General features: G+C 45.2%; 1 long non-coding RNA gene across 1 annotated transcript; it reads right to left on the bottom strand.

The window, feature by feature from the left end:
- Positions 1-3,942: 3,942 nt before the first annotated feature.
- LOC148685606 (uncharacterized) lies at positions 3,943-6,263 on the bottom strand. Its single transcript, XR_015950160.1, has 2 exons — positions 6,066-6,263; positions 3,943-4,101 (listed from the first exon to the last, which is right to left on the bottom strand). It is a non-coding gene; the product is annotated as an uncharacterized LOC148685606 (long non-coding RNA).
- Between the last annotated feature and the right edge of the window lie 5,622 nt (positions 6,264-11,885).

Here is an 11,885-nt window from a genome sequence, read left to right on the forward strand (position 1 = left end):
TAAGGCAGGAGCCTGGGAAGGCAGGCGGGGGGGGGGGAAGAGAGAGAGAGAGACCCGCCGCAAGTTCCCAGCTCGTTGGCTCCGCCCTCCCCCACACCAGAGCTCCGGGAGGCGGGGCCCGGCCACGCCACGTGCGGCGCCCAGGTGAAGGGTTCGCCCAGGTGGGCTGGCAACCGGCGCGCGGAGCGCTCTCGAAGGGGAGGATTCTTTGGCTTTGACAAAAGAGCGCGGAGGAGCCAGTGGCTGGGCGTACTCGTGAAATAGTCTCGCGATGGACTATTGGATGCAAGGCACCAACAACCCGTTCTCTGGGATAGGTGGTCCGGGTTCAGTTTCATCCTATCAAAAGTCCACTTCAAAAGTACCCGCGCAAGGTCCGAGGGGGAAGAAAACAGGCAGAGAGATGGGGGGGCATAAAGTGAATTTCAAGAGAAGGAGGCTTGGGTCCCATGCATAGGAGCCAACTCCTAGGGCCGAGGTCCCCCCCCCATAAAATACTTGAGTTGACAGGCATTGCATTCAAATGGTGTGCATGCACCGCATCATGTGATTGATTATGCAGGGTGGGGCTTACCTGGGCCCCTCCAATCTTTTATTCATGCTGGCAGCCCTGGTCCCACATGTTAAATTTCTGGAAAAAGAAATAAGGAATTGTTCACATTAACAAAGTTCAAGCCTAAGCATATTTTCTTTGACACCAGCCCTCTTGACTTGGCAGAGAGGTGGAGTTAAGGTCACCCAGCAAATTTCACAGTGAGTGAGGATTTGAACCCTGATTTCCCAGGTCCCAGTCCAATACTCTAACCACTACACCACACTAGATCACAACATTTAGCACTGAGCTAAGTGGCACTTGCTTCCAAGGAAGCATATCGGATTTCAGTTTTATTACTACTCTAGAATTTCTTTCAAGTGCAGGCACTCTTTGTTTATAATACTAACAAAGGTCAGATTACCTGCCTAGTTACCATAGTCAGCCTTGTTGGGTTGTTTTTTTAAAAGAAAAAACGGAAGCCTTTGTTGTGCTATGTAGCAGCTGGCATAATGTAGATCTACAGATCAAAAGTGGAGATGAAGTATTATGATACTGAGACATTTGTTCCAAGCCTTTATCAGTGTTCTACACCTGGAGATCAGCAGGAAGAAATGTCCATGCTGTCTGATTCTGCCATTTTCTGAGTCAGCCTCAGAGCTTAGGAAGCAAAAGATGTGACCAGCATAATCCAATCGATCCAATCTCTGGTTTCGCTTGTGCCAGATCAGTTGAATTTGCTTGCTGCATTTTGTGCTCTATGGGTTGGTTGCTCTATGTAGCTTAGCCAGAAAGCAAGGTATGGAAAACTTAGCAAATATGCATGTTTCCCAGGGATTCTGATCATTCCTGGCAAGGAGATCCAGGAAACGCTTATGTGTGACTGCTCAGCACTTCCTTAAGACTGTCCTCCTACTGTTCTCTACGGGCTAATAAAACAAGGCCAAGATAGATCTGTCTGAAACAATGATCCAGGAAAATCCCTCTTAATGAGGAAAAGAGAAAGAGAGAGGTCTGGATGTTTGCCAGCAGACATAAGTTTGGTGCAGGGGGGATTTTACAGTGGAGAATGAGTGGGTACTTAACCCACACCCCCTGCAGACCTGCCTTTATCTGTGCAATCCCCTACTCACAGCCAGGATGTTTGCCAGAGAAAAGCAGCTGGCAGGGCGGGGTATATTTATTGATATCTCACTTTTTGACCACATGAGCCCCCAAACCGGCTTATAAAGACAACTATATAAAGTTATTATGTTATTAATAATCATTTTACCATTGGACCCTCATCCACTCTTAATCATAAGGTTCTTGTGTGGGTTCACAGCAGTATAAAAATACAACATTAAAATCAGGGCCAAATGTAACACTGTAATAACAGAATATGATCGTATCACAAGAAGCACAAAAGAACTGAGAGTTAAAAACCATCAGAGCAATGCTAAAAACAGCAGGGTACAAACATGAAATGATCCCAAAGCCTGGTAAAATTAGACAGTCTTGTCTCTTGACCAAAGGGTTGCCAACTTTTTAAATGTGTCCTGTTCTTGTCCTCTTAACAGCAGCAGAAATGTAGCAATCAATTATTTCCCCATCAATTTATCTCCAGACAATAAAAGTGCCATCTGCTAAATTTATGCATGTCGAGCTGCTGTTATAGACACAGGTGAAGGACCAATGAAAGAGCTGGCAACTCTGTTCACTTAGGAGCCTCTTCTTAGGATGGTGCCGCCGCCCCGCCCCGCCCCCGGACATGTGCCTGAAGTGTGGCAACAGCCTTTCCTAGTGTTGCTGTGCCATTTAAGCAAAACAGGGGGACAGATGTGGTCCACTGGAATTGTACATGATGTTGTGCTGATGCCATCAGCTCTCTGTCCACTGTCACAGATGAGCCTGTTTCTAGGGCAACTCACTCAGAAACCTTTGCATCTGAAAACATGGACTGCCTGAATGTTTCCTAGTTTGCTGTGGTGCCTTTTGCTGTGCCCTTACTTGCACAATGAAGAAACACACCCCGAGGGACTGCGTTGGTTCGGCCTATCCCTGCAAAATCTACATACCATTCTTATTTGCAGCATGGCATCTCTGTTCTTTGCTTCTGTGTGTGTGTGAAAGAGAGAGAGAGACAGAAAGGAGGGCAGGGATGAAAACAGCCAGGTGTGTGGCCAAACTTTGGAACTGGGTGCTCACTGAACCTAAAAACAGCAACATGATAGATAGCTTCAGTCTGTAGCATTATGAGGAAGGGAACCCATGCCCTCAAGGTATGGTCATGGCCACCCACTTTTATGGCTTTAAAATAGTTTCTAGACAAATTAATGATTGATAAGGCTGCCAATGACTAGAGCCACAATAGGTATGTAGTTCCTCCAGTGTGGGAGGAAATATGTCTCTACGTATCAGTTGCTGGGAGCAAAAAAGTGGGTGGGAGCTGTTGCCCTCAAGGGGGCACTGCTTGTGGGCCTCTTTATGCATCTGGTTGGCTCCTGTGAGAACCTGCACTAGATGGGCCAATGGCCTGATCCAGCAGAGCTCTTCTTGCATCCCTGAATGCCTCAGCCAAATACCTCCCTCCATTCCTTCAAGCCCCTCCCCTCAAAGCCCACCTTTTCTAGGTTGCCCCTGGAGCATCTCCCTGGCCCCCACTACCATACTGTAAGCTAAATTATGTGTAATTGAAATAACTGCATATCCTTCCCATTTAGCCAACCTCTGTATGTCTAGATTGGAAGCTCCTCGAGGGGGCAGAGATCTGCTTGTCTTGTTCTTTGCAAAGCCCCACGCGCTTTAGGATTGTGTTATATAAATAAAGGGATAGCTGAATAAATAAATGTTTTGAATTTGCATAATTTATACGCATCAGAGAACCTGTGTTTTTATTAGCGCAGAGCACCCACAGCTCTAACAACGACCTCGTCATGTACTGCATCCTCCCAGTTAACATCTCCATATGGAGACAGCGCGTGTGCAGGATTAAGCACGGTGTTGCCGTCGTCAGGTAATATCGGCAGCATAATTGTATCTGTTTAAACAGGTTCAGGTTTCCAGGTTACAGCTACACCAAGCAGGGCTGAGTTACATGCAGATAAGAGAAAATAGAAAATAAAAAAAGTAGCAAAGATCATTCAGCTCTGTTTCAAGAATTACTGCTAAATGCCCTATGTAATTATAACAGTCTACAAATGATATCAGTGACTAACTTAGAGTTGCTTCATTTGGCCAGCTTCCATCCTTTTATCTCCATTTACTTTTCAACCATTAACAATAAATTGTTCCATCTCTCTCTCCCCCCCACCCCCTTCTCTGTTCCAGTATTACTTGGCTACTTGTCAAAATGCAGCACACAATACACAAAAAGCAGTTATGTGACACCTGGAACTGTTCCACCAGAATCTCTAATTTAGTGAATGGAGTTAAATTAAGAACCATTTTATTTCACTGGCTGTTCAGATACAGAGGGATTTCCCACCTGGCCCCCCAGAATAGCTTCCAAGTCTAGGGGTTCCCCTTTTTATGTATAAGAGCCGCCTCCTCTTCTGGCTTGGATTCCAAGGTAAGGTCACTTCAACCTCCTGAAAAACAGAAATAGAGAAATCCAGATTGCACATTTAAAGCACACTCAGCAAACATTTAACGCACATGACTTCTCACAATAATCCCAGAAACTGTAGTTTGCCCCTCACAGAGCTACAATTCCAAGTATCTTGAACAAACCACAGTTCCCAGGATTCTTTTGGGTGGAGTGGGGGGTGCTATGCACTTTAAATGTGCATTGAATGTGCTTTAGATGTATGGTATAGATGTGGTTGGCAAGGGACCTCTTTCTCTCTCTGGTTTGTTCCATTTGCTGAGTGGATACTTGAATGCCAAACACCTCTGCAAATCTCACATTCCAGGTGGTCACCTGGATCTCCTGCTGCTACACCTGGCCCTGGCCATTGGTCTGGACAAAGTTAGTATGTGGAGCCAATTTTTTTTGGCCACCCATCCCTTGCTCAGTTCAAAGGGTGATGGTCCGTTAAAATCAGTAGCCAGTTTTACTTAAATGCACTGACTGGGGCGAGTTCTATGCAGAGCATAATGAAAAATGTTGGACTGGAACTTTGCTTAAGTAATGTATTATTTCTTTGGTGTTTTGTAGTTCTCTCTTACCAGAGGAGGGGGAAATGGCCTGCCTAGCAATGTAGCAATGAAAGTAAGAGTTATGGGTTTCCTCATTTCTGCAATTATATATTTCTATTTTGACACAGTAACTCCTCCAACTTTTATTTTTCAAGATGCAATTTTTGAAGATCCCAAGCATTACAGTTGCCAGCTCTTCATAACCATAAAAATAAATGTACCTCTTGAGGAGAGCCCTCTGAGTGCAGAGACCATGGGGATTTTTGCTTTTGGATGGTTTGGAGGGAGGGCCCAGTGGTTTGGGGTGGGTTCAGTGGAGAGATTTGGGGCAGAGGAGCAAAGCTATATGGGTGTTTGGTGCTTTTTAAAAAAAGACTAAAGGTGATGTGCAAAAACCAGCACACATTTTTTTCTGGCAGATGTCCTGAACAAATAAACGTGTAGCCAGGCTACACCCCAGTCCGTTGGCAATCTTACTAGTAATGGTTTCCGTGTCCTCTGCTGTATGAACTATAATGAACACATAGTTCTGTTTTAAATCACCTAATTCTTATTCTCAGATGAGTGAGCTTTGGTTTTGCTTCATCATTATGTAAAGGACAGAATATACTTTCTATGCTCTATTACAGAGAAGCCATTGCTGCAGGGGAATATAATATGAATTTTAAAGACAAGACTACATTGACTCTTGCAGCTGCCTACTGGTCAGAAAATAAAACACACTTGTTATGGCTACACTGGTGGATACTTATCCATGATACAAGGCCCACAGTATAAGAGGGCAGGGGGACAGTCTGACTAGGAACAAACATGCATGCTACAGCATTGTAGCCATTCAGAGGAATGCAGTAACAAGGGGACTAGAAAGCAAATCCTACCAGAAAAGAAGTGCCAGAGTGTCTTTGGCCTAGAGAAAATACCACCAAGGAGCATGTCTACATGGAATATTTAAACAAGTTTTAAACACATTTGGCTACCTAACCAAGAAATCCTAAGTATCAGACTTTGCAAAGTCATTAAAAATTGCCAAGATTTCTCAGCCTTCTCTCAAATCGACAATTCCCAGGTTTCTTCGGGTGGGGTGGTAGGAGCCACGATAAAACTGAGAGAAAATAATTTACATTATTTTCAGTAACAAATTAATATGGCACGAAAGGGGAGGGGGAGAATGGGGAGGGAAAAGGAAAACAGGCACCCGCTTTTAAAGTTGCAAAGTTCTTAAAATGACCACCTTTAATGGAAAGGTGCTCAGGGAGAGAAAAGGAACTAAATGGAGCTGGTATCCCAGCAGAACTAATAAAATACGGTAGCTGTGTGCTTCCGATCTTTGCTCAACCAGACGGAGCCTGTCTTCACATCATGCAAGAGAACTCCCAAACTCACCAAGGGCTTGAGACTCATCAGCTACCCTCACCTGGTTTAGGTGGCAAGTAAAAGCTGTACCCGGGGAAGTGGCAGCTGTCGCATGCTGACAACTTCTAGGAACCACAGGTGAGAGCTGAGTGCAGGGTAGAGACCAAAGGTGGACAAACTACCCTCTGCAAGGAGGGCTGAGCCTAGAACTCCATGCATATCAAGTCTGTGCTCTTCCACCTTGCTGCAGGCTGTCCGTCTGAAAAACAAAACAAAGGCTGCCTTTTACTTGGATTGCTAGGCTAGAGTGATCTTTGCATCCTCTTACACCCAGAGTATGACCCATGCCTCTAGGATCAGGTGTTATTGGAGACTAACTTGCATAGCCAACATAGCCAATAGTTAGAGATAGTTAGAGACAATGGGAGCTGTAGCCCAACAACCTCTTGAGAGGCCACACGTTCCCCATTCTTGCTCTAACCAGTGTTTTCAAACTTGTGTCTCCAGCTGTTTTTGGACTACTGTTCCCATCATCCCATCATCCCTGACCACTGGTCCTGCTAGATCGAAAAGTCCAAAAGCAGCTGGAGACACAACTTTGGGAAACACTGTTCTAGAAAAAGACATTTTTCAGAAGTCTTTCCATGCCTTTCTAAAACGAACTGCATGGAGTTATTGCCTCTGCGTAGTTATGCTTTATTTAAGGAACATAGGCTATATATCTGCACATCCATCTGTTTGTCAGCTCTGCCCTCTAATGGGCAACTGTCAGCATAGCTGCTAATAACATTCCACCCTCCCGGCAACTTTCCTCAAGACTATTACAGATGAAATCCAACGAAGATGTGATTTAGTTGACTGTTCTGCCTTAAAAGAGCATTTCTGTGATTCCAGGCATTATTAAAATATGTTTAAGTACTTTAGGTTCCAATTTTATCTCCATTTTACTCTAAGTAAGCCCTGCTGTACAAAATGGGACGTGGGTGGCACTGTGGTCTAAACCACAGAGCCTAGGGCTTGCTGATCAGAAGGTTGGCAGTTTGAATCCCCGTGACGGGGCGAGCTCCCGTTGCTTGGTCCCAGCTCCTGCAAACCTAGCAGTTTGAAAGCACTTCAAGTGCAAGTAGATAAGTAGGTACCACTCCAGCGGGAAGGTAAACAGCGGATCCGTGCGCTGCTCTGGTTCACCAGAAGCGGCTTCGTCATGCTGGCCACATGACCAGGAATTAATAAGCTGTCTGTGGATAAACGCCAACTCCTCAGCCTATAGAGCGAGATGAGCACCTGAGTCAGACACGACTGGACCTGATGGTCAGGGGGCTTTACCTTTACAAAATGGGACTCTGAACAGGTATATATAGGATTGTAGGATTAAACTGTTTTAACACGTACAAACGTGTAGGCAGGGCCGGCTCTGTCATTAGGCAAACTGAGGCAACTGTCTCTGGTGGTAGAAGCCCCCCAACTGGCAGCTCTACAGGTGCCCCACCACTGGTGCAGATTTGCTGCCTGTATCGGCTGAAATTGCATCCGAAATCACACCCAAATTGGGCAAGATCTCACCCAAAATTGCAGAAGCAGCAGGGTAGGCAGAGAAGTGGTGCCAGCAGCAATAAGTATGACAGCAGCAGGGCAGGAAATGGCGGCATTTTCTGTTTCGCCTCAAGCGACCCCTGCTTGCAGTGCAACTGAAAATAATAAAATGAACAAATTAATTAATAGAATTGCAGGTATCAACACGTATTTCCCAATCAGCTGAATATTAAATCAAATGAATATTGCCGTTCTCAATGCCAATAATTGTGTGTGCGTCCCTACCCTAGTTGTTCGCCATCAACCAATGAGAAAAGAAATTGCATTAAAAATTGTCAAAGGGGTATGAAAATGTTGGTGAAATTCTTGTGGATGGGATGCAGGGTTTGTGTCATGTTTTGAATTGGCCGGGTGTTTGTGATTTCTCTTTCATTCTGCAGATCATCTCACCCCATGGTCTGCCTCTTGCCTTCAGTTAAATCCCAGGTGAAAAGATAATGAGGTAACTTTTCTCATGGGGCTTTTTCAGATCAGGAAGAGTGGGATGCCAGGATGGGATGGGGGGCTGCAAAGTGCTGGACAAAGGTTTACTAGAAAGAAAAATGCATACTCCACCCTTGGTCACCTTGCAACAATAAGGCAAGCTCAAAACCCTGCGCCATCTGAAATTCTAAGGTGCCTGGACAATGAGGCAGAAAAATGGAAGCCCTTTTCATAGAATTGCAGAGTTGGAAGGGACCACGAGGGGCATCTAATCCAACCAGGAATCTATTGCTCAACGTGGGGCACGACCTTGAGATTAAGAGTCTCATTTTCTAGTGTCTGAGCCACTCTGAACAGGGAGGGGGAGAACCCTGAGGAATTAAGAAGGCATTTTTCAGAACAGCACTAGTTCTCAGTGGTATGTAGAGCTGACACCTTTCTTTCTGGGCAAGGCTGTTGTTTGTGCAAGTGCAGTGACCTGAAGAAATATGGCAGGTGAGAGACTGAGCAGCAAGCGACCAAAGACAGGCAGATTTTGGACCGTAAGGAAAGCCAGTGTGGTGTGGTGATGAAGTTTGCTGGAGAGCTTTGGTCCAAGGATTGTTGTGAAGGCAAAATGTGGTAACCCCATTTAGGCTGCCACGAGCTTCTTGGAGGAACATTACGGTGCCAATGTGATAAATTAGACCATGGGCCCTGAAAAGGAGTGGGGCTCATCTGCAGAACAAGTTGCGTCTTACTAGAGTAGTGGACAGGGGAGAATTCATATGATCCAAGATCAAACCTACCTGTGAAGAGAGCCAGATGCTCGTGACATGTGGCCAAGCAGCATGTGACCTGATTGCATCATCACATAGCCATATTGTTTTTGGCGCCAGAAGGTGGTTAACAGCTTCACCTGCCCCCTTCCCCAGAGGCTCAAAATTGAAGCTTCATGTCAAGTCACTCGACATTTGACCCAAGTGGACTTCACTCTTATAACCACTTGCACGGTGTGTTACAGAGACATCCATGTTCAGCAAAAGGGTTTGACTTGAAAGCTTATGGGGCCTGATTTCAGAGAATGGTTTTTTTTACATGCATCCACTACGCTCCGTATCTCATGTCATCCATAAAGGGGAGTAAAACTGGCAGATTTTAATTTTCAGTCACAGCATGCCTAACCCTGCAACTGCAGGCTCAGAAAAAAATGTAAAGGAAACAGAACAGCCTGCCCATCGGCTGAATCAGCTGTAGGTAAGTCTCTGCCACCCTCATCACTGCGTGTTACGATGCTTAAAGCCAGTTTTGTCCTCAGAGGGGTGAGCTAACATATACCTTCCTGCCTGTCCCTCATATGGATCCAAGATATTCAATTTCCCTTCCCTGGGGGTGTTATTTGCAGGCAGAGCTGTTTTGCCAAATGCAATAGCTCTTTTGGATTGTGTGGCAGATCCCAATCAGGAGATTTAGTTGCCTTAGAGCAGGCATCCCCAAACTTCGCCCCCCCCCCAGATGTTTTGGACTACAATTCCCATCTTCCCCAACCACTGGTCCTGTTAGCTAGGGATCATGGGAGTTGTAGGCCAAAACATCTGGAGGGCCACAGTTTGGGGATGCCTGCCTTAGAACCTATAGTGGCTATATGCTGGCTGGCCTGAGATTTAAATTCCTCCCACCTGCAAAGCTAGGTCAATATACCTGGACCGCTATTGTTAATTAATCCTGCAGGTGCACTACTGCTGGCAGGCACTCAGCCTTCAACAGGTCGACAACTGGATCTTCCCACATCCTGCTGATACTTACCCCTGAAGCACAATCAGTAAATCAATATTATTATTTTTTTAAAAAAATCCTGATGTGTCAAAAAGGAAGAATCATACAAACCAATTAACCTATCTCCTCGAAATACAAAATTATTCTGCAATAGGTTTCCCCTTCAGGGAGGAAGAATGTTAATCAGCCCATCCTGCGGTATTTGCACGAGACAATGGACACCAATAAATACAAGATATCCAGCCTATATGTCTCCCATTGGTTGTTAATTTTGTTGGATAGAAATGGAACCTCCATATCCAGAGGCAGTGCACCTCTGGGTAGGGTAGCTACTTACAAGTTGCCTAAAAGAGGACACCGATTTGCATAGCATTTGCTTATGCTTATATGTAGAAATGCAAATGCAGAAATAGAGAGAGGGTAGACCCTCCAAGTGTCTCTGTTTTCCAGGGACACCCCTGATTTAAAGAAGTCATCCCGGTTTCTGATTTGATCCCAGAATGTCCCACTTTGCCGTAGGATGTCCCTATTTTCACTGGATAAATGTTGGAGGGTATGGAGTTATCCGACTCCTGAACCGTCTGAAGGCAATTCTGTACAGGGAAGGCTTTTTTAAAAAAATTGTTTAATATTTTATTATATTTTTATATATGTTGGAAGCTGCCCAGAGTGGCTAGTAAGATGTGTGGGGGACAAATAGTAACATTATCATTATGTAATGGGGCTTCCCTATTTTCATTGGAGAAATGTTGGGAGGGTATGAGAGGACTGGGATAGCTCCGCTGGTAGAACATGAGACGCTTAATCTCAGGGTTGTGGGTTCAAGCCCTACATTGGGCAAAAAATACCTCCATTGCAGGGGGTTGGACTAGATGATCCTCATGACCCCTCCCAACTCTACAGTTCTACGAGTCTATAACTGAAATAGAGATACAGACCCAATTGGAATGACATGCTAAGCACAAGAACTAACCTTGGCTGGAGCTTGTGGTTGGGGATGAGAGAGCTCAACTAAGGAGCCCCAGTTGTCTTACTTCACACTGTGTGTGGCAAAGATGACTGGGGAGCAGCAAGGCAGCTGCAAACTTCTCTCCTGGAGCCCACACTTTCATATGGTCTCACTAACCCAACGCTCGTCTTAGAGCAGAGTTTTCAAAACTTGGGTACCTCCAGCTGTTTTTGGACTACAAATCCCACCATCCCTACCTAGCAGGACCACTGGTCAGGAATGATGGCAATTGTAGTCCATTGGGAAACCGAAGTTTGGGAAACCCTGTCTTAGGGTGTCATACAGACCAACTCACCATAGTAGGATGTGTGTGTGAGCGTGAGTGAACCCAGGTGACCTCCATGCTTGCTCAGTCTCCTCCAAGTGCTAACAGCTAAGTAAGTGTGATTTCATGGCTCTTACAGAGGACTCCTTCAGTTAGTTATTATTAATTCTTCATATTATTATTATAATTATTAAATAATAATATACCTGCCCATAACCATAAGGTGTACATTTAAATGAAGTTGGTCCATTTTTTCACTTCATCAGTCTGGCTTAATAATAATAATTTATTATTTATACCCTGCCCATCTGGCTGGGTTCCCCCAGCCACTCTGGGCGGCTTCCAACAGAAAAATAAAATACAATAATTTATTAAACATTAAAAGCCTCTCTAAACAGGGCTGCCTTCAGATGTCTTCTAAAAATCTGGTAGCTGTTTTTCTCTTTGACATCTGATGGGAGGGCGTTCCCCAGGGCGGGCGCCACCACTGAGAAGGCCCTCTGCCTGGTTCCCTGCAACTTGTCTTCTCGCAACGAGGGAACCGCCAGAAGGCCCTCGGTGCTGGACCTCAGTGTCTGGGCAGAACGATGGGGGTGGAGACGCTCCTTCAGGTATACTGGACCGAGGCCATTTAGGGCTTTAAAGGACAGCACAAACACTTTGAATTGTGCTCGGAAATGTACTGGGAGCCAATGTAGGCTTCAATATATAATTTAAAACTGGAGCATAACATGGGAAAGTTTGGGCTAAACAGTACTTTTTCATAATAGAATCGCTACCCTTTGTTCTGTCCCATCCTGAGATTCATGCTTTGCAGGGGGTTGGACTAGATGACC

This window comes from Zootoca vivipara, chromosome 5, assembly GCF_965207765.1.
Source record: "Zootoca vivipara chromosome 5, rZooViv2.hap1.1, whole genome shotgun sequence".
NCBI lineage: Eukaryota > Metazoa > Chordata > Lepidosauria > Squamata > Lacertidae > Zootoca > Zootoca vivipara.